General features: G+C 40.6%; 1 protein-coding gene across 2 annotated transcripts in view; it reads right to left on the minus strand.

The window, feature by feature from the left end:
- The window catches only part of LOC117778903, a 148586-nt gene extending 146441 nt beyond the window's left edge, over window positions 1–2145 (minus strand). For both annotated transcript variants that reach the window (XM_034614794.1, XM_034614796.1), the window contains exon 1: window positions 2008–2145. The gene's annotated coding sequence lies outside the window, so the exon portion shown is untranslated. The remainder of the gene's footprint in view (window positions 1–2007) is intronic.
- Window positions 2146–23750: the final 21605 nt, after the last annotated feature.

Below are 23750 nucleotides of genomic sequence, written 5' to 3' on the forward strand. Positions count from 1 at the left end.
CCTATTCTCCATCTCCACTCCTCTCTTCCCTTGATGTCTCCGCCTGACTCCCTCCCCCACCCCTTCCTCTGCTCTCTCTTGGACCTCCCTACCACTCTCTGGTGCCCATCTGCGTAAATGCAAGTGTTATATCTGATGTAAACAATTACTAACTGAATGCTGACACACAGATTACTCTGCTCCCCCTCTCTCTTAACCACATAAAGAGCGTGTGTCCAATCACTAGTTTCCCACGTCCTATTTTCTCCCTTGAAAAAAAGAAAAAAAAACCCTGGGGACGGCTCGTCCGCAGAAAATTACAGAAAAGTGCTCCCGCAATCAAAGACACTGACGCACACTGTGAGAGACACACAAGCAGAGACAAACATATGCACAAAAACACACATCATAAAAGATGCACATACACAAAAACAAATAAGAGTCGTGGTGTTCGCAGACATTGAGCTGATTTTACCCATGTACCCTGGTGCTACAGTCATGTATAATACATGAGCTCTCCACATATACATAAACATGTCTCGCACTGATCAGAGCCATTAGTCGCTTAAGGCTCATCATATGCGCGCGTCCGTGGGTATGTGTGAGGCATTCATGTGGAGCATTAGTTTGTATCTGTATGTTCAACAAGGGTCTACCAGAGCACAGACTTCCCACTTGAGAATTGGCCCAGCTGCACAGAGGACTGTATCAAAAGCTCGCTGCGCTCCCTACAACATCAAGAAATTATATATAGATATGGCAGACCCACTTTTCTTTGCTCTTACAAAAGATATAGTACACAGCCGGCTGCCACAATCGATAGGACCTGAGAAAGCAGGTCATAAATCCCAGCAAATGTATTTCCCAGAAGGGCAATGGATGCTTATGGGGTGTCACACAAAACACAAACATTATCACATATTGTGCACAGCGTTTTTTTTTTTTTTTTTTTTTAAATTGCACAGGCACAAAGCGCATCACTAACACCTCTGGATATGAAGCCAAATACTTATTATCAGGGATTTAGAGGGTCGCGTTATAAATGGACGCAATTAAGCCGGATTTTCTACAGCGACCCGCAGCCGATCAACCTCATTAGAGACGCGCTGAACCGCGGAGAAGTTGCGCATTCGGACGGCGCGCAGGTAGAATGTATCTGCCCCGGGGTGCCTGTGTCTGAGCTCGGCGTGTGACAGTCTGTCAGTCGCTGCCCCCCCACCACCACCACCACCACCACCACCACCGACCTCCGTTAACTGCCTCTTCCAGACAAGACAGCGGTGCGCACACGCACGCTCGTCTGTTAGGAATCGGTTCGCATGCGTAAAAATGATTGCCCCTTTCCAATTTGCGCAAAAAGTGACAGCACCCTCCTCTCCTTACCTAGTCATCATAATAAAACACGGACTATGAATCAGCCAGGATCGATACACGGATCGATACGAGGATCAATCAGTGTATACAACAGTTATTAAGGTGAAATCCCCCCCACGCATAGAAGCACATAGAAGCGCGTGCCAGCGGACAGGTCCTCCATCTCTCTGAACGGGGGCTTCCAGTGAGGAACCCCGTGTTAATTAGGACACTGGCTCCACCGTGATGTGTCTGATATAACACCTGTTATTTCACATGAGGCTGCAAGAACGACTTTTAGAAGGACGGACAATCCAGTAAAAAAAAAAAAGCGTCGGGATCTCGCAAATACGCGCGGAGTCCGTATCCGCCGGGAGAACAAACGCACGCATTGAATTACCTGAAAACAATTACAGGGAAGCACAAATTGATATTGAAGTGGATCCCATGTAATGTAATATCAATTTATAGCGTGAATTGTTTCTTGGTGAATGAGAAGCGGTGATGCCAAAGAGCGAGCAGGCAGGCAGACAGTGAGAAGACGCAATTCCCAAATATCAAGCGAAGGGGGAAACTGGGTCTGATCTCCAGTCGGTCTGACCGCTGTGAGGATGACAAACATCATACATGATCCCAATGACACACGTGTTAGAGTCAGATTCCGTCTGGATTTACCTCTGGATGTCGGATCTCGCTGCGATTGACTCAAGTTTCTTCCGTCCGTCGCCCCGCGCTGCCCGTCAGCAGGTCACAAAACTGAGAGAGCGAGAGAAGGACAAACGGTGAAAGCGTCTCTCTCTCTCTCTCTCTCTCTCCCCCTATCTCTCTCCCTCTCTCACACTCTCATCTCTCTCATCCAATAACAACGTGAATTGAAAATCTCAGGACCTTCTCTCTCTCTCTTTCTGTTTTTCTCTTTCTTGGAAGTGATTAATATTCGCAAAATGTCTCTCATCAATCATAATCACCACCACCTCCTCAATCAACACCACCACAATCTTCATCATCATCATCATCATCATCATCATCATGGCATCCACAAATCAATACGTAACTCTATCTAATATAATATACATGTGGTACATAATGAGTTGGAACGTAAGCCTGAATTCATGGTTAAGAAATATAATATTAATTCATGATATCAGTTATAAAATACTGTTATGATAAGATGAAATGAGTCATAATATTTGTATTAAAAAGGTGTCACCATATGATGACGTGTAGTATACAAGTTGAGACAGAAACACATAATACTGCATGAAATATTGGAAAGAACTCTTGATACTGATTTCTAATGAGGCACAGGTTTCTAAATGTGACTAAGGCTTAAATTAATGGTAATAATTATTTGCTAGTGCTCTATTGATTAGTCACAATCCCTAATGAGACACACACAGAAATTAATCTCACTATATGAAAGGCCAAAATGTGTTAATGGCTTATAGTATAGCTGATCTATCAATAATTAGTACATTAAAGCATTAATCATTAAATTAAGGTGTCACTTAAAAAGCATAAAGTCTTTATGAATGTCACCTTCCTTGAAAGCAATTGAGTGTTCCTGTTGTAATTTTAAGTTTTTAATTTGCATAAACACCCTGAAACCTCACCTGACTGAGTTCTGATGCAGGTGATACACTCATAAAAAGAAAGGCACTACATCAATAGTTTTTCCAGGATAAATCCATTACTCTCGCAGCGGGAGGGACAGACTGTGAAAACCTGGTGTTTACTCAGAGCCGCCTCCAAACTAATTGAAACCACACAGAAGTCGTCAGTGTTGCTGCATCTTTTTGAGACAGAGGACCAAACAGTCTACAGTAAACTTGGCTGAAAGCGGTTTGTAAATCAGAGCGCAACAACCAACATGGCACATTGTGTAACAATCTGCATAAGGATTCTCCATCAAATCTGTGGTCAACACGCATGGCTTTGAGTGTGAAGACATCGGAATGGGCATATTTTAACTAATGATTAGGTTATAGGGATGTGGAATAGGGCAGGATGGGGGTGCAGTGGTTGGTATTGTCCTGGTTCCTGTCCCTATTCAGCCGGAGAGTTTCTGTGTGGGCTTTGCATGGTCTCAGCATATACGCTCGATATGATTATTCCAGCTTCCTCCCACAGTCCAAGGATATTGATTGGAGACAAAATTGTCCGTAAAAGGTGTGAGCGTGAATTGTTGTTTGTCTCTGTATGTTGGCCCTTTGATGGACTGGCGACCTGTCTGGGTTGTAACCTGCCTTGCACCCACTGTCAGCAGGGATTGGCTCCAGCAACCCTGCAATTATAATTAATCGATTGCTGTTAGGGCCACGAAATCCACCTCCACCAATTGATGGATCAGTTCAAGAGAAGATTTCAGGCGAAAAAAGATTTTCTTTGGTTAAATCAACTATTTTAACTATGCACAATCTAGAATATTTTATAAAATGGTTTTGCACATTCTCAGTGATGGAGAAAGTGGATTCAGAATGTTTGTTAAAAATCAAGGGAAAATGTCTGTCTTGGTGGTTAAAGTTAAAATACATTCCATTATTGACAAAGTGAGTCATTTCAAATGGAAAGCCATGGATTTTTTAAATTCAGAGCACTGTCCCCATGAATCATTACCAATCTTTTTCTAACACGAACCATCATCATCATTAGCATCATCATTATCAACACCAAGTCATCATCTGATTGCAGGCCAGCGATAACAGTATTGTACTTGCATTAATCAGACCATCTTGATCATCGTCACAGTCCTATTTCAAAAAGCCATTACCTCCATCCTTATCACTTAAGAACAAATTATACATCATCATCTCCACACACATAGCCACACACATGTGCACACACATTTTTCATTAGGCTGATACGTCCTCCTCAGTCATTACACGTGCTGCAAGTCCCATATCTTCAGCCTACAGTGTACTTGTAGACCGACTCCCCCAGAAACCCTTTGAAGAGCAGGGACACCGAGGGAAAGAAGAATGTGTATGTGTGGCCATTAGAATAGTAAAAGAGAGGCAGTGCTGCTTCTCTATTATAGAAACACAGCCGAACAGGGCCAGCTAGACAACGGAGCATGAAAGCACTGATTTATCCACTGGCGAGAGAATGTGTGGTTTTTCTAGTGTGAGGAGGAGAGGAGGAATAGAGAGAGAGAGTAATGTATGCATCTCTCTTTAGTATTGAACGTGTGTCTAAGTTATTAAATTTAACATGTACAAAGGCGTGTGTTTGTGTATGGTACATTGTGTGCACACTGATTGCTGCATCTTCTTCTCCTCCTCGGTCCAGGGTGCATGTCGGCCTGGATGTGCCGTGCTATGCCACAGACTGGAGAGTCGGTTTTGCCGTACATGTGTTTGGCAGGTAAAGTCGGTTGGCCCGGCAGTAGAACAAGGATGGGTATATTGTACACAGTACCAGAAAATAGGCTTTTAGGCACAGTGTTAAGAGACAACTTGGACTAAATACATAGTTTGTTGTATTTACAGATGTACAGTGCAACATTTTGTGAATGACTCAGACTTCACTTTTTAAGTGTTTTCTCCTATTCAGTGAAATACTGTAGCGTGACATCTGCTAGAAGGAGGGGTGCACATTTTCTCTACAGATTCACGGTTCCCAGATGATGAATCCCACCCTAACTTTAGCAGTTTAGAGTTTTAGGCAAATGGATCAGCCATGATATCATTCACAGAAATTCGAGGACGAGGATGGATTCTTATTACTTTGGTGAACATGTGACATTTCATAGAGCTAGATCAAGTCAAATCTTAAATTTGTACATTTTTTGGGGTTTAGGACCGAAAACCAACAAAGTAATGATATTTCCCTAAAACGTCAGCTGTACTAGCTGACATTACCATGCTAACAGGCTACATTAAGATGGAGGAACAGTAAACATTATAAATATTCAACAGAAGGCCTGTGTTACCTTTGTCACTGGGTGAATATCAGCATACTAATGTCAGCTTTTAGCTCAAAGTACTGCTGCTGGCTAACAAGGTCAGGGTCATGTGACCCAGGGAGCCAGCCAAAGACACACATTAGACATTAGGTTTGTTTTTGCAACCCCTGTTTTCTTTGTCTAATGACAAACAGTCAAAAAGTGAGGGGAACTTAAATCCAGTAACTACAGGTTTCATAGCTATCACAGTTTTTTCCCTTGGGGGGGGGGCTTACACAAAGTAGTGGGTGGGAATTTAAAGTTGTGTCAATAAGGGATGTGTCTTGGACTCTGTAACTGATGCTGCCTACAGTCTATCACTAATCCCAATGAAAACTCAATGAAGATATTTGAAAAGAATAAAATGACCGAGGGGAGCCCTAGGACTAAGATTTTACAGGATCTTAAAGAAAATTAACAGGAACACTGTGTCCCTCAACACTAGACTTAGAGTGATACACAACAACAAACAGTCCACAATAAACATTAAGCAGTGGCTGCTCATTGCTGCAAAATCACTGTGATGTCTGGAGTATCATGAAGTCACAGTTACACAGGTCTTCAGAGGGCTTTTAACTTGAAACAAGTCACATGGCGACACCCGTTCATAGTGAGAGGAGATTACTTGGCTGGAACTACTTTCTACCAGAGAAATACCACAGTTCCAACTGTTGAGCATATATGTGTCAGGTTTTTCTTTTTCACCACGGCCATTGATGCTATCTATGATTGGAAGTAATAACATGGTCTCTAATGTTTATTAGAAATCTCACTCAAAATTTAAATAACTCCCTTTCTATCTGAATCTTTTTTGCGGCATGTTAATCAGGGTTAGAGAAACGAAAGTGATGTTTATTTAAATGACAGTATCAGAGATAATTATTTGGTGCGTTGTTTGAACTCAGAAAGGCCATCAGATAAAGCTGGTGTCAGCTTAAAATCTTAATTGCTCTCTTCTGTTCTCTTAATCAGGCCACAGCTACTGTTCATCCCCATAGGGATCTAAAGAAAACATAAAAATCAAACAGCCCCTGACACATACTGTACATCCTTGTTCAAAAACATGTGTCAACTTGATTTATCCTCCGCCCTCTCAATCTTCTTCCTCACACTATATTGTTGTGCATGCCAGCGAGTGTGTATGTCTAGTGTGTATGTGGCAGGCTGTTTTGAAGGCCACTGCCATGTGCTGGGGAATGAGGTGGGGGGGTTTGCTCCCTGCAGCAACTAAGGAGCTTTGATCCTCGTATATCTCCCAGTCATCTATCAGTATATAAGATCCACAGGGAACGCAGAGGCAGGCCGGAATACGCCCAACACATACAGAGGGCTGCAGTGATGGTACGTTGAGTGACAGGGGGGGGCAAAACAGCTCTGGATGCATCAGATAGACGAGCAGGTGGGTAGATAGATAGTGTGCAGGTGTGCTCACTGCAAGAGCTTCACAGACAGACGGACAGGAGGACAGACAGGCAGGGTGACAGATAGTATGACGATAACAGACGGCAGGACAGATGCACGATGGTACTCGGGATACAGTGAGACACTGGCCAGGTACAGTGTTTAATAGCACAGCACTCAGACAGACGCGGACAGCTGCCGCACGCTACAGTCCGAGTCGAGCAGAGACGGACAGATGCCCTTCTCTCGGCTGGAACGACGCCGCACCTCACCGCACGCACACACACACACACACACACACACACAGGCTGCTCTGTCCTTTCTCCACCTGTCTGCTCCTTGCTGTCAGAGAGCCAGACAGGAGGTGATGTTTGTTCCCTCAGGCACTGTCATTTTCTCTCTTTCTCCCCTGCTCACTTATGTGTCCTCTTCCTTTTCTTTCCTTTCCTTTCCTTTTCTTTCCCTTCCCTTCCTTTCCTTCCCGTTTGCTTTTCATTTTCTTTTGAGTGTGGCATTCACCATTTAAAGTGCTGCTGCACTCCAAATAATACCGTGGGCAGACAGCTCCGGATGGACTGTAGTGTGTCCGTCGGTGGCAGGGCTCCAGGTATGAATGTGACAAGGGCTTGGTGCCAGGGAGAGAGCATGAGTGATTGTCTGAATGCAAATGACCATATACAGAGGCATTGTTATTTAGCTTTTCTTTCCGCCTCCTTTTTTCCTCTCTGTCATTCATCCAATTGGCAAAGAATCTTTCAGCAAATTATTTCAGCCTTTGAAGAGCTGTTGACGACCAGAGAAAGAGAGAAGGACATGGACGGGGGAAAAGAGGATGGAGGAGAATAAGTCTGTCAGAGAGCTGCTCTGCTGCACTGAATGTGTCCCTCTGTCCTTCACACAGACCTGTGTGGAACATATTCAGAGAAGAGCGATGTAAAGTGTCTGATATACCGAGTGTTAGCGGCCCAGCTGGTCACATTTGTACGTAGCGGGATTGTTAAGTCCAGCTGGCAGTTGTATTTATCTACATGAAGCCAAATGTTATCAAAACTGATATTTGCCAGCAGACTGTATTCATGTATAGAAATAGAAACTTGTATTAGTTAGAGTTTACATAATCTCTTACGAGCCACATTTGTCAGCGTTAGAGAGGTTCGGCATCGGCATGAAATTAAAAGCTTTCCTTGTACAATTTGCTCTTTTCGTGTAATAAATCAGCAAAAAAAGACAAAGGATTCAATAAAAAATGTGTCAACCTTCAACATAAAGTGTTAAAGTGTAAAATTACCCTCACATACAAAAGTCCAATATTTTCTTTGTTGTTTTTCAATCAATACTGAGTTAACGGTTGTTTTAAGCTCCACTTATGATCCACTTATAATCAGTAACTAAACTGACTGCAGTTTGTTTCTGAAGGGTACAGTGAATATTAGAGCTTTTTCCACTGGAGTTACCTCCCCCATCGCCATATCTATCAAATAATTCCAGAAATCTCTATTTGTGTGTCCTGCTCGCATATCTAGAGAACCATCCATCTTAGCGGCTTCACACTTGCCATGTGTAGTGTTCAAGGGTCCAAGGAAGTGTCGTGCGTTTGGACATGTGATATGTTCAATATTAAAAAAATTGAAATAAATAGGCCACCAGCGCTATATAGCAGTGGCGGCTGGGACTTATCAACACAAGTGCCATTGTCAATCACAACAGCGTGTTCACGACAACGGCAATGGCAACTGATTCTCTAGTTCTGGGTTCAGTGTTCTGAGTCAAGCTTCACCAAACTTTGAATAAACTGGTGAACAGCTCTTGCAGTAGCGGTGCAGCAGCTTCAGGGTTCTGTGACCTGAGTACAGCAGCAGGTCTTTATTTGCTGCCGCACAATTACTGCAGGTTCACTTTTACAGTTTCAGAAAGAAAGCTGCAGCCTGCGTCCCCCACAGGCCAAACAAACAGCTCATTCCGAACAGGCAGGTTTAGAACAGGCTCTGCACAAGTATGTATACAAATGGACAAATGATTGTTACCTAAAAGTAAACCCAAAGCATCTTTATCACCACTTGGTTTCTGACTGCAGTATAGGTCATAACCCTGCCTCCACAATGTTAGTGGACGGAACTTGGACCCAATTAAAAAGTCAAAATACATGGTTTCTGTCATTTTAGGTGGTGCTTATCACACTGATGTATGTTCAAGTACTTATTTTTCCACTAGATTTTGATTAAAATTGTTATTTGATACTATAAAAAGAGGGTGAAATGTAATGATTGACAGCTGAGACTGATGATTGGTTTGGTGAGCTTATTGGCAGGACCTCGCTACCATGGCTCTATCCCCTGATCACTATTTTGACTTCATTTGTGGATAGTGGGACGAGGAGATGCAACGCCCATCTTTATGTACAGTTGCTGATCTAGACACAACGCTGATGAATCAAAACACTAAAGTTGTGGACTCTAAAGCCCCCAAAAATAGCTACAAGATGCTCAAATGCTTTAAAAGGGGAATGGTAGAGTTGTGTGTTAAACTAAGTCAATTCTCTCACATTGGATGTGCCTTTATTTTTCTATTGTCAGTATTAACATTTTGATTGATGAAACTCTAATGAGTCTAAAGTGGAATATGGAACCGCATCCAAACCTTTACCCTTTCAGAACTCAACTCTTGTGTTCGGTGTATATTATACCAAAACATAACGATGCCTGGTTGGCCAAAGGTGCTGTCTGGACTCATCCAATGAGTGTTTGCCCGAGACAGAGGAGTTGTCTCTAGTGAAACAATCAGAGGATCACGTAACATCCACAGCCCGTCAACTTAACAGTTCTGGAGCAGGACCTCTGGTATTTGGACCAGGCATGAAAAATTAAACACAAGTAGGCTACAGCTGTTATTTCAGCATGTCAGATACAAATTTAAGAAACATCTCTTCTTTGTGTGCTGCTCGTCTCATGTTCAGGTTGTAGCGAACTAAAAAAAGAAGGTGTTTATGCCTCGTCTGCAAACAAAAGATGATTTAAGGTGTCAGCTGAATCTATGAGTTTTACTTATTTTAACTTTAGTCATTAAAAAAATAAATAAAATGGATTTGATGGAGAAAAGTGAGATTTGGTTATATAAGCAGTAGAGGTACTAGATTCAGATTTGATAAAGGCTATTGACCTGAAACCCTGTCAAATACATTTTGATCATGTATCAGAAAATAGAAATATTGATTTTCTTTTTGGCTTGCTAATAACTGCAGTGTTCAGCGAAGTTTGGCTCTGTTTTTAACAGCATCAGAGTCACAGGCATCTAATGAATTCCAAATGCAGCCAGAGTGGTCAGGGTCATCTAAGAAATGCTTAAATCCAAATATTCATGTATTGGCCAAATGCCGACAGCTTCTGGAGTCAAATAATTACTTAAATAAATTGCGTATCTATCTACTGGAAAAAGATATTCATGGAAGCAGAACGTGTTAAAAAACGTGTTTGATTTGCACATCAATTTGTTCTCGCTGTTTTCCCTGGTGAATAAGGAAGCTTTGACTTATCTCAAAGTATTTCTCCATCTGGAAAATTTATATTTAGCTTTGCCAACCAAGCAGTATGGTATATTTTTATTTTATTCTTGCTGTAATTATTTGAATTCCGTTGTTCTGCTGTATTTTGCAATTCTAAATTATCATTCAACCCTTGGACAACAAAACACAGGAAATTCTGATTCCTAAAGGGTGATGAGTTAATTCCAGCTGTCTACTCTTTTGTATTTTAGGATAGGATTAGGATTAGTCTTTATTGTCTCCCTCAGGAGAAATTTGCCTTGAGCATTCAACGGAAAGAACAAACACATAACAGCAGCAGCCTCTTCACAAGTGTGCACAGATATCATTCAAATTCAACATCCAACAATATTTTAATTCAATACCCCCCCCCCCTCAAAAAACAAACAAAAAACTCCTAATTTTACACATAGCACAATGCCCTACATCCAATATTGCATTTATGACACCAGCCTTCCTCCTACAAACACAAGATATATATATAAAAAAAACATACACTTACATATTAGGATGAGCTGTGAAAATGTGTATCAATTGACCAAGACCTTGATGGGATTCATGCAACCTCACAATCTATCATCAAAAGCACCAAATATGTCAAGTACACAGCAGTAGTATAAGTAGTGTAGCGGTGCTTGCTCAGGATTATTTTGGTGTGATAGTGAGCATCTGTTAGACGGAACTTAAATGACCCCTTTTTTGTCTGAGCTGCAAGAAGCACAGATGCAATGTCAGGTCTTTTTTGCTGTTTTCCTTCCTTTACACCCACAAACCACACAGAAGCTCTTTTATAATTGTACAATTTTGTTAAATATGCGGTATATAATGATAATCATATAGTAATAATCAAATTCATGCTGTGTATAATAATTTCAATAATAATGACATCAAAAAGACATAAACAACGATGATATGCAGAAATTAAACAATGTCAAGGTTAATGTGCCACATACAGTATTAAAGTCGATATGCATATGTCTTTAGATCCATGCTTTCATCTTTGTGTGCGTGTCTGTTTACGTTAACTTCAATAATATCTAGTGATGAGAGCATATTGGCCAAAAGCCATTTGCTCGGTGGAACATTATATTGTTCATTTAAGAAAAGTCCCGAACACACACACACACACACACACACACACGTTTGCTAAGTCAGACATGTTGAAAGTTATCAGTGCAAAAATTGATCATATCTGGTCAAAATTATTGACATTATGTTGTACCCTGACAACGATTACTTAAACATGGTCAATAAATTACAATTGCATGTGTGTGTGTGTTGTGGGAAGGTTTTGTCATATGTCATTTTACAGCTTCTATAATACCTTGCAATAAAAGCCTATTTGTCGTAACCCCTGGAGAACATTACACACATATTCACGAACAAAGAAAAGCACATAAAACTCACGGAGACCCATAAAACACACAATGACAGACAGACATACACACACACACGTTTAATGAGTCATACGTGTTGAAAGTCAGCAGTGGAAAAATCAATAATTTCTAATCATATTAGCATTATGTTGGTATTAAAGCAGGACAGCTTTCACCTATTTGGTCAATAAGTTTCATAAATAATTGCTTGATGAATATAAGCAGTGACAGTGAGCATATTAAATCGCAGCGTGCATGCTGCAGAACAGATATGCCAATGCAACCAGATGCTATAGCTGCCCACCAGCTACAAATGCAAAATAACCTAACAAAAGTCAATCTGAGCCTACAAGCAGAAGATGTTGCCATCAGCGGCAGCAGCAGCTCCAGCGGAGCACAAAAAGCAGGTGAAACACCATGGCTGCTGTCTAAATCAGCCTAATTTAAGCCGCTACAGCGAGCGGGACATTTTCCAACACCTTAAGGGGCTGCACAGAGATCTTGTCACTCGCCTTGTAAGTTGATTCTATGGCAGGTTAAATATCCTCTTCCGTCAATCGAGCATGCAAGGAAATCTAATCCATCAGAATTCTTCTTTAAGCTTTATGTCATGATTTGAATCCTGCAACAATTGATTATGTGCAGCCTGTACTGAAACTGAATGGGGGGAAAGTGCTCATTTGCTGAGGGACCTATGTATAAGGGAACCTGCGGTGTCTTTTTCTGTTTCTTTTCATTCTAATTATTGCCTCTCATCCATTTTACGTTGAATCCGCTCATGACCACATCAGCTCAGATAAGCTTTGTTTCAAGGTTGTTCAATTTCCTACTGAAACAAAGTGACTTAATGATGTTTTTAATGGAGTGTTCAGTAATGTGAGACAACTGGTGGCATTCGGTACGCACTGTTCCCGAGTCCTGTTGCTAGGCGCATTTCCTTTGGGACCTTACTGTAGGACGGTGGTATATTAGTGTCATAAACAGATTTAAAGATGTCAGCCCACTATTAAATCTCTCCATGTGAATAACGACTAACAATAATAAACAGCTTTAACTTTTATTAACACCTGGAGCTTATCCAGAAGTGCTCTATACTCAAGGAGCTGCTCAGTCTAAAAGAAAGAGCTCACTTTTCTCAGCTGACTCTTGTCAGCGAGTCAATTCATCTGCTCTAGCTCACAATCAGATATTTCAATGAGTCACCTCCTTAGTTAACAGGATCACGCAAAAACTACTCAACCTCTTTCCATTACATTTTCTGGAGGGGCGATAAATGGCCTAAGAAAGAACCCATTCAATTTTGGTCAGGGGGCAGATCCAGGAATTTTTTCAAGAATTTAGAACAGATTAATTCAAACTAAGGCGGTAACTGATTCCGAATTACAGATACACAGAGTGAAAAAGTTCTCGCATGAAAGAGAGAAATGTATTGCATGCGCATAACTGCAGCTGAGGTCTGACCATCTGTTGGATGGTGAAACCTTTAGACGACATGGAAATTAGCGCTGCACACAGCTATGAAATGCAACTACAGAGTAAAACACCAAGTTAAAGATCTCTTGTGTTATTATGAAAAGTGTAGAAAAACCCTTTGGTTCATTATGAAACTTTGGCAGGAAAAATCTGAATATAGCAGACTGCCCCAGTGCAGATAATTAATGGGAAACATTGCTTGGACATGGAGCTCTCAGTGCACCCTTCTAGTTTATTAATCAGCAGTTATTCACAAAAAGTACTGAACTGATTTGCACCCAACCTGGTAGATCCCTTTCCATAACACTGCACGTTAAGCCAATTTTCGACATACTCTTAAATGATCAGATCTTGATGTAAAAAATCGGACATATTTACGGTGTTGAGATCTGAGTTTCTACAATTTGGTGGATATCCTGAAAAGAATTCTGATCTGGTGGAAGAAAATGTTGAATCTGCAATTGTTCTGCCTTGGTAGAGGTGTACACTCTGCGGAGAGCTAATTGTACACAAAATAATGCAGTCTAATGCAACAGTCCTGCAATAAAAACCTGTAATAAAATGTTCTGCTTCTGTTTAAACAGTGTGAGGTAAACACTGCGGAGGCTGCAGTTTGTGGTGGTTGTGTATTGTATTGGGATAAACAGACAGGTGTTTCTACTCCACCTATATCGGAGAGGGAAGACTGAAAAACAGAAGCACCTTAAAGTTTTATAGAATACAGTTTAACGGCGGTTATCATAAAGTTAAATCAACATCTCTAAAAACTATTTCAACACGAACTGAACATTATAATCATTAAGAAAGGGTTTCTTGCAGAACTGGGTATCTAATAAGGAGTCTGCTGAGTGTACTTAGCTATACCATAAAGCAATGATTTTGAAAATGTTGTTGGAAAGAAGCCCCATCCCCATTAAACAAGACGATTGCTGATAAATGACATGTTAATGCTGATAGTTACTGTACATTCCAGGAAACCTAGTTTTTAAACTGACATTATGCATCTCCAGCTCAGGATTTATTGTAACTTTTAGAGATTGAATCTCTCTCTCTTTCTTCTGGACTCATCCACTGCTGTCAAATATCTGCTAAACCTTGGCATTGCCTTCACTTCTCGGTTGCTGGGCTCCTTTAAGGCCACCTGTCCTTCATCTTCCAGCAGCTCCAGACCAGTGCCTGTGCAGGACTCATGCCAGCGACTGTGGCTTCTGTTGCCTGTCTCCTGGCCAGCTCACAAAACAGCTCCCATGGTAAAGAAGGCTTCACAGCCTAGCTTCCAGGACCACTGCCCAGACCACAGGCAACAGCAGAGGTTCCCTGTCAAATAAACATGAGCCCGTTTTTTTTTCCTTTTTTGGCCTGATGGAGATGAAAAAGGGAAGATGGTGAACTTTAACCCTGGTACAGCTTATTGACACATGCCTCATGCATCAAGAGATTTATTATACACTACTCAGGACTGTAAAAAAACTAAAGCTGACACTAATGCGAAGGCAAAACATTTGAAATTCTGTGAAATAATGGTTTTGTTTATGCAGAAGGATTTAACAATTCCTGCTTATGTTCAGCTTTTGCCAAGGAACTTCGACGAGATCCAGGAGGATGTAGCCACAATTTATAGAAAAAGTATTCAAACTTTGCAGATCCTCTCACCAGCACATACCCAGCCAATCACTGCAAGTGGTTGAACTTGTAAGATTTGGGGTTTCAGGAAGTAGCGGACACGGGTCTCTACAATTCCAAAGAAAGGTGTGTGGGAAGGAGAGTCTAGATGCTGGTCGATAATTCAATGAGCACTTAAAATTTAGATCGATGAACCCTCATCGAGTGTTTAGACCACTGCAGTGACACTCAGCTGCATCCTCTTTGCTTACATTATCATTGAGATGTGTCTTGAACTTGATTGGAGATCCCCTGTGGCAAACTAAACTAATGGCATGTAGTTTAGAAGAACACACACCTACTGTATGTGTAGGTAGCACAATTCACAGTAGGTGTCAGGACAAAAACCAAACCATGAAGTTTAGGGAACTCTGTGTAGACGTCACAGTAAAATTGCAGTAAAGCATATGCAGATCAGAGTATATTAATGGCCTGTTTTAGTAATGTGATTTAAAACTTAAACATTTCTAAAACTTTGAGTGTTCTCAGGAGCCCAATGGCCTCGATAACTGTGAAATAGAAAAATGTTTGAAACAACAGGACATTTTCTAGAGTTGGCTGTTCAGCAAAACCAGGTAATGGGGGGGGACCTTAGTCAGGCAGGTGACCAAGAGCCCAACAGTCACTCCGATAGAGCTTCAGAAGTCAATTGGAGAACCTGCTTGAAGGATGACCGATTCAACAGCACTACATCAATCAGGCCTTTATGGTAGAGAGAATAGACATAGGCCTCTTCAAGTAAAAGGCATGTGGAAGTCTGCATGGAGTTTGCCAAATAGCATTTAAATCACTCTGAGAGCTCAGGGGAAATGATTCTTAGGCCTAAGAAGACAATAAATAATCTAGTTTTGCAGTACTGGAAACACTATGTCTGGTAAACACCAGGCATTGTTCATCTCCTGGCTATTACCATCCCCACGGTGAAACTAGGTGGACATAGCATCATGTTGTGGGGAGGCTTCCAGGTGGCAGGGACAAGGAGCTGATGGAAAGTTGAATGCAACAAAAAACAGAGAGGTCCTTAAAGAGAACATGATGAAGAGTGCCTGCAACCCGTACCGGGGTGATGGTTCATGTATCAGCTTGACAATGACCCGGAGCATACAGTCTAGACAACACGACGACAAGTGGCAAGACCTGAAGGTGGCAGTTCACAGATTGAAGCTTGCCAGGAAGAAGAATAAATTGCCACAACCCCAGTGTATAAAGCTTGTAGTGACTGCAGTGCTAATTACAGAGGCTGATTTTGTTTTAATTTGAAGTCCATTGATGAAAATGTGCAATAGTTTAAGTCAAATTTGATTCATTCAATCTTTGTTAATACTAGTCAACCAAAACTGAAGACATAGTAGACACATTTTACTGACACTCTCTCTAAACTGATCTATCAGATCCTTCCTGCTGCATATCAGTACTGTTGACTAGCAGTACTGTAGCTACCTGTGCTGTTCGCTGTAGAGCAGTGAGTCATTCAGAAGCTAGATTCACACACTTGTTAACTAAAATACTCTTCATTTTCAAGGTTAAGTTTGAGAGGAGTCACCATTACCTCCATATCCGCAGCACTAGAGAGATATAGTAGCTTTTTAATAAACCTTCATATGCTGCCTGTATCCCAATGGTTTCATTCTTTGACCCTGTCCCAATTCATCCCTTAGCCCTACCACTTGGCCCGACCCCTTGATTTGTGCGTGGCCGTGAAGTGGTAGTGTTATCCCATTTCTCTATGTGATGTAGGGGTAGTGGCAAGTACGTCTGTTACTCCTGTGTCCTGTAGGGTGAACTTGGGTTATTCGGGACACCTAAGCTCCAGTCGGTATATTTCACGTACTAGCAAAGTCTAGTCAACAGGACTTTTACTACAGATAAGCATGAATATCATGTGACTGAAATCACATCACAGGGCAAGTGTCAATGAGAAGCACCCCCTTGGAATTGCATGAAAAGGACAGTGACATAGGATTCTGACAAGATTAATGTTAAGGATATAAATCTGTTTATAAACTATTATCAAATTATGGTTGTGATGTATTCAAGCAACCAAATATATTTTGAGCTGTTGAAAATGTGTTTGGTCAAAAAATTTTTGCTGTCCTGTCTCTCTCTAAGGATTGCAGGAAGGTATAATATTAATGTGTAAATCAGATATCGGATAAGTCGCAGAAGTCAAAATTGCAAAAAATCTCCTAGTTCACCCAAATTCTCCGCTAAATTTGCTGCTTGACAATTTGTCAAGCTTCCCCACTCGTGTTATAACGTTTTCTGTGAGGGCCAGTAATCAGCATCGGGTTTTATTGCCAGGCAGGTTTACACATTCAAGGAATTTGCTGTGGTGTATTTGTGCAAGTATAAATATAAAAAATATAAAAGGAAACAAAGATTAAATATAAAAAATACTATAAGCACAAGAGGAGGGATTGTGCTATATGTACAGTTAGTCTATTGTTAGTTAGTTACAGTTAGTTATTTGCCACGGGAAGTTAACGTTACATTGAAATAAACGATGTAAACGTACCGACTGGCTGTAAATTGATCAATAGATCAATCTGTCCCATCTGTCCTGCAGTTTTCAGATGTCTCACTATTATAAGGTTGGTTGATAGCGGTTGTTAATATAGTAATGTTAGTTGATATTGTTTGTCACTGTAATAACGTTGGTTGGCTGCTGATGACGTAGCGAGTGGTGTCCAATTCTTGGGGGAAGATGTTCTAGCCCTCTCCCTTGTGGCTCCGTTCAGAGGGGGACACTCCCAGTGAAGGGATCTTCATATCTAGGGGTCTGGGAGAGGAACTGGGAAAGGGCCTTTGTCTAATTCTCAGTAGATTGTAGATTAATTTAGTTTCTTCCAAGAACAGCTTATCAGCAGTGACGTGCACATAAGTTTGCAAGGTCTTTCTTATAAATAAATATAGATAAATAATGTAGGAAATTAATTAGCAACAGTGTCTGATTCAACTGATGAAGGTTGTTAAAGACTCAGCAATGATTCATTAGCTCGTCTTTCAAATTGTTTAGTTCTCATTCACTGACAAACATTCTTTCAAACATTACGTTTATATATCATTTTATTCTTGTTTTTTCCTCATATTTTTAATTTTTAAAATTAACACGCAGACTCACAGCTGACATTGCTGCCAAAGGTGCTTCAACAAAGCACTGACGGGTCTGAGCACCTTTGTTAATGAGAGATTTCAGTTATTGGTTTTGATTCAATTTGCAGGGGAAAAACAATCTGAAAAGACTTATGTTATGTTTCCATTTAAAAATAAGAGGTAATTAAAATTACAGATATAATACAAACATAAAACATCATCCTTGTCTGACTACTTCATGAGACAAAAGAAACCCCTGATAAATACAATTTAAGCAAAACAAGGATATTGAGTACCTTGAGAGCCGCATCTCTTTTCATCCACTTTAAATAAAAGAACAGTTCATCAGAATTTCAAAGTGAATTTTGTAGTATATCTCACTATGCATTGTTAATGCAGAAAATGTCTGGAAATGTATGATCTGAGTGTGTGTGTGTGTCTGTGTGTGTACATGTCGACATCCATTGTCACATTTCATCTTCAGAAGTACAGGCTCAATGTCAAGCTGCCAGCCAACAGAAGGCTTTTGTGTGTTCCCCTTTCTGATCTGCGTTAAATAAAGATTTTTCATCAATCCGTCCCTAAAGGGAAAACGACCACTCTGGAAATCCAATCCAACAAAGCATACACACACACCTGCATAAATATCACAGGACTTGTAATATAAAAAAGAGGAAAAAAGCCTTTATACATCTGCACAATCACTTGGGATGTGAATGCAAGGAAATATGTGCTCATGAATAACAAACACAACAAGAGCCAAGTGAGTGATAATCACAGTAATGATGGTAATCATCAAGCATCCAAGCAGAGAGAAAATAAAGTTTGAACAAATTATATGGTGGTTAATTTTCACCCCACCCAGCCCACCGAGAGAATTGAGTTGGCAGTGGCTGAACAGCTAACAATGATAAATTGTCCATATACCTGCGATCATATTAACAATAATTAAAGCATTAGTGTATTTCATACAGTGATGAAAGCGAAGTCCTCGAGCACAGTGCCGAGTTGCGGACGGAATGTGGAATCGGTGTCGCTCCTCCGTGTAATGTCATTTCCCATCATGTTCGCGCTCTCTTTCATCAGCGGCCGGTGTTGTTTCGGCACTGCTCCGGCAGACAGACTGTAATTTACAGGTGGAGTCGGGCTTCCTGCCATCCACAATAAATTGGTCTCCATTTTCTGACATCTAGGCTTTTGGGAGTGTGATTTCTTTGATCTTTTCAGCTCTACCAGACATTTTCTGGTATTTTACATCATCACCTCGACTCTCTTTCTTTTTGTCCTGTCTGGCTCTCTCTCTGTCTCATCAAACCATCTTCTTCCCCCTTTATGTTGTTTTTTTTCAGCCCCGTCACTTATCTGTTCTTTATCTGACTATACAGTTGATGCTGCCAGTGTAACATTCCATGTCATGCCTTTTGCTTGTATTTTTGTCTGCATATAATTAAGCATATGCAACTACATCCTTTAAAAGGCATGTCAAATTTGTATTGAGGTCCTGACTTTCAAAATTACACCTTCCTCTAAAGCTTAAAATCAATCTTATGTGTCTAATCTCCACACAAACACCTCTAGCTCTGTACATAACACACAGTCACACATCTTTGAGTCATGTGCGTCAATAAAGTGATTACTTTTGTAAGTAATATGACAGATACAAAATTTAAATTCAGTAATTCTACACAGGTGCTATTCTGTTAATGCTGCGTTCCTTTGACAGTTTGAGAGGTTAGCTTGTTTGTCGTCTTGCCAGGAGCTGGTTGCTGGAGTTAATTTACAAAATTTTTGTCTTGTGCGCTCAGTGGGCAGACTGGTCCAGGATGTGGATGCTTAATTGGTGCTGGGGCTTGGGATTGACAAAGTGAAAAGCCTCCTTCAAAAGAGGAGAAAATCTCCTTCCAGTTCCCTTATATACCTGCTGTGTCATGTCCAAATTAGTTAGCTCACATTTAGGAATCATCTGGGTTTCACAGAAAGGACAGGACTTCAAGTGTTTTATATGCATGTCACTAGGACGAAGGTGCAGTCGTTGTGGAAGGTCAGATAATCCATATACACGCTTTTCAAGAGGATTGGAGAGCTGTACATAAGCATGTCCAGAATCCTGATTTGTATTCAAAAACGTCAACCATGAAAGGACCCTAATCAACCACTTATATATCCGTCTGTCTGCTCTATAGGTGTTTAGACAGTGAAAAGAATGCTAAGCAGGCCCACTTCTACAGGGATGCAAATTTGAACAATAAATGTTTCATCATTAAATGTGTGTGCGAAACCCTGCAAATTGAGTTGCATGATGAATAACAATATTGGACTGAAGTGCCTCAAACAGGTGGCAGGATAACTTCAGTCTATTTTGACAATTTTCTAAATATCGTAAAATGGATATATGAAAATGATTGGGGCAGCAACACAGCCTCCACAGGTACAGACACTGGGAGCAAGGAGCAAGGCTGGTATAAAGCATAGAATGCAAATAAAGGTGGATGACGCGTCTCCACTTCCTATCCCGTTTATGGTTGCCCCCATCTTGCATTCTTGACGTTATTTGAAGCTAGAGTCTGTGCAGAAGCGATCGTGGTGTGTAGCCATGGTATTGAGGTCCAACCAATTCACCAATTGCGAGTCAGTCTCAGCTGTTTCACCAGTTTTTACAGCTTCAAATACTAAATAAAAATAAACTTCACATCAAATCAGTGTGATATGACCTATCTAAAATGATAGAAATCATCTTTGAGACACATTTTTCTAACTTTGACAGTCCAGGGGTGATATGACTTAAAATCACTATCATTATTATTTCAAACTCGATTATGATTGTGTTTAAATACGTGTCTCATAAGCCCTACAGCAAATCAACGTGTAAAGTGAGCACAGATCAGTGGAGGAGTGAGGAGAGAGGACATGCAGCAGGGTCATACAGCACGGTACAAGCCACCGCTGCAAAATGAACATAGCTGAAACCCCGACAGTTAATAAACGCACACATTGGGCAAAGTATTAACCGAGATGAGCAAGATTAAGTCCGTCAGAGGTTATAAATGTCAGTTTTGATACATTTTCTGTTAATTGCCCAGCCCTAGCTTTAATACTTAAACAGTAAGATTCAAATGACTATTATTCCTTTATTTGGGGTTGAGGCTTGATCCAGAATACTCATTATGTGTAAGATCCTGGACACAAGCTGTGGGCCGCCTGATTTCATCAATCTGCTGGTCTCTGTGCCTCTCTGGAAGGAGCTAACTCCAGGGCCAGATGGGGCACATTTTACTCACTTCTGCTGGTCAGTTTCAATTCATTTTACACATGTTACACAAAGTCAAAATGGAATTATTTTCAATTCCCATGAAAATGCATCATCTGGGGAAGTGATGCAATGAGTGTTGTTTTTAAGAGTAAATTCCTGGATTTTATTCTACCCACATCTAGGTTTTGGCTGTTTTTCTCACTTGGGACAAAACAGAGCAGATTTTAGTCCTTTTAGATTTATGCACAAAATGTGTTTACTTCATTTTGTTGGGGGGGGGGGACTTTTTCTGTCAAGGTTTCTTCACAGATATAAGGCTGAACCTTCTAACCTACTCATAAATCATTACTACAAAAAGTACAGTAAGTTTTTGCCACTTCACCTGTGTGTGGCCACTGAAATCCTCAAAGAGTCTGGGCAGAGTGGCTTCTGGGGTTTTGTGGGGAACCTCCTTGCTGGTTCAAAACACAGACTGAGTATAAAGTTGGACGATGCATCACAACTTGCTACCACTATCCAGACATGAAGCCAAAACCTCCTGGGTACACACGCTGCCATCTTGTGCATTGGGAGTCTGTGCAGCAGTGATCAGGGGATGGAGCTGCAGCAGCAAGGCACAAGTAATAGCAATTTGTATCATGAGTACCTTCCTCACCTGGTGATGCTTAGAGAAAATGTTTGGACTGTCACTTTGTCACGTTTAAAACTTAAACACGTCAAGTGTTAGCAATGTAGAAAAAACAGGGAGCACAAGGCAACTGTTTAATTATCTACTCGTGTGTCTGCTTATTTGAATGTGTGTATTTATGAGTCCGTGTGCTCAAATGAAATGTAATCTTAGTAGGGAATGAAAAAAGATTTTATATTTATATCTCATCAAGCTGTTTATATCTGTTTATGCCAGAGAAAAAAACACCATCAATCTAAGAGGTTATTGAAGTCAGTTGATGCTTGTGGATTTTCTTTCAATTATATACTCAAATAAATTATTTTTCTGGAGCATTAAGCTACATTAACCTTGGCTAACCACAGTGAACTGCTGTTTAAGAATTAATACCGTTTTATTCACAGCACATTATGTGATAATGTGGGTGGTTTACTACAGTGCGTGGCTCTGCTCGTGACTGCAATATCTCACAAATAGAAGCAAGTACTGCATTTGTTAGGAACTATTTTCAGCTTGTGTATTAATACACATTTGGTTCCCAGCAGGACAGTGTATGTGGGATTGACTCATACCAAACTACAGTGCCCATGTTCACGGTAATGAAGAATGTGTCACCCAGCGTAACAGTGTGGCTCATCCATGTAGCTGTGACACAGAGAAATAACATATAATAGGCTATGAGGTAACTGTAGGAAGAATAGAATGCAATAATAGAAAGTAATGTAACTAAGAAATAGAAGTCCTGGGCTATTTGCCAGTTTTTTTAATGCTTTTGATATTTCATTTATATTCCAAATAAAAAGGTTTACCATGCAATCGTTTGGGTTTCTTTTCTTAGCAAAACATTGCCTGTATGAACAGACAATCAACCTCTTAGACCCAAAAACTCACAAGAAATAAAATTTGATTGGTGAAATAATGCAGTTTGTTTTTACGTCTTATGAAAACCACAAAAATGCTTAAGGAAGGTTTAAATACAGGAGGCAAATGTGAAGATATAATTGTAAAACTTAAATATTTAGTAATATATACACCTATTTCACATGAAAAGCTGATTAAAAATGTTTCTTTGTAGTATTTGTTGTATTTATACTATCGTTTCTCTTTTCCTTGGCCAATCAACACCAAACCACAACAAGCACAAGCTGTTTTCAGAAAATGAACTGACAAGGGTTATTGTTCATATCTGAAAGAAAGAAACAGTGGTCAACATATTTATATTGTATTATGGTTATGTGTGTGGTGTGCTTGTTTCTGAAGCTATTTTCAGACATGAACTCTGTAAATATATGGAAAATTGGGTCTTGAGGTTTCCTTTCACATTTAAACAACGCAGCAGGAGATTTTAGGGTCAGACGCTTTCACAACAACAGAAGCGTATCTGGAGAGTTCAGGTGAGGAGTGGCCCAACATTTTAATTATATTGCAGAGATCACAGGTTTTTGTTTACAGCACATTGACTCCGGCGTCAGCCCTGATCAGCACAAGCTCTTGAATCTCGTTATTTTTCTACAACATTACTTGACATCTTCTCTGTTGTCTTCTACTCGTGTGGCTCCGCTTTCTCACCCTGAGATATTCAACAGGGCCACTTGCTCGCCATGAATCCTGCGGAGGATCTCCTGCTGTTTTAGAAGATCTGCTCATTCAGACATTTCCCAGAGTTTTCACTAGGTGGCTGGCAGGAGAAACTCCGTAGAATCTCTGGAGACATTTGTGTTTCTCACAAACAGCCCCTCTGGACACTGTCAGGAGATTATCAGGATTTCAGTGCATGTCTGAAAGCAGCTAGAAACAGCACTTTTGACTGTAGTTCAAAACAGCACGTCTTGAATCAGTCATGTGATTGGATCACTTCGGCGTGATTGGTGACTACTGAGGGTTAAGTAATTGACAACTTGAAAGTAAGATTTAGGTGTCAATTTAGGCTCTGACTTACCATCCGTGTGTGTGTGTGTGTGTGTGTGTGTGTGTGTGTGTGTGTGTGTGTGTGTGTGTGTGTGTGTGTGTGTGTG

Source organism: Hippoglossus hippoglossus, chromosome 17 (assembly GCF_009819705.1).
Source record: "Hippoglossus hippoglossus isolate fHipHip1 chromosome 17, fHipHip1.pri, whole genome shotgun sequence".
Lineage (NCBI taxonomy): Eukaryota > Metazoa > Chordata > Actinopteri > Pleuronectiformes > Pleuronectidae > Hippoglossus > Hippoglossus hippoglossus.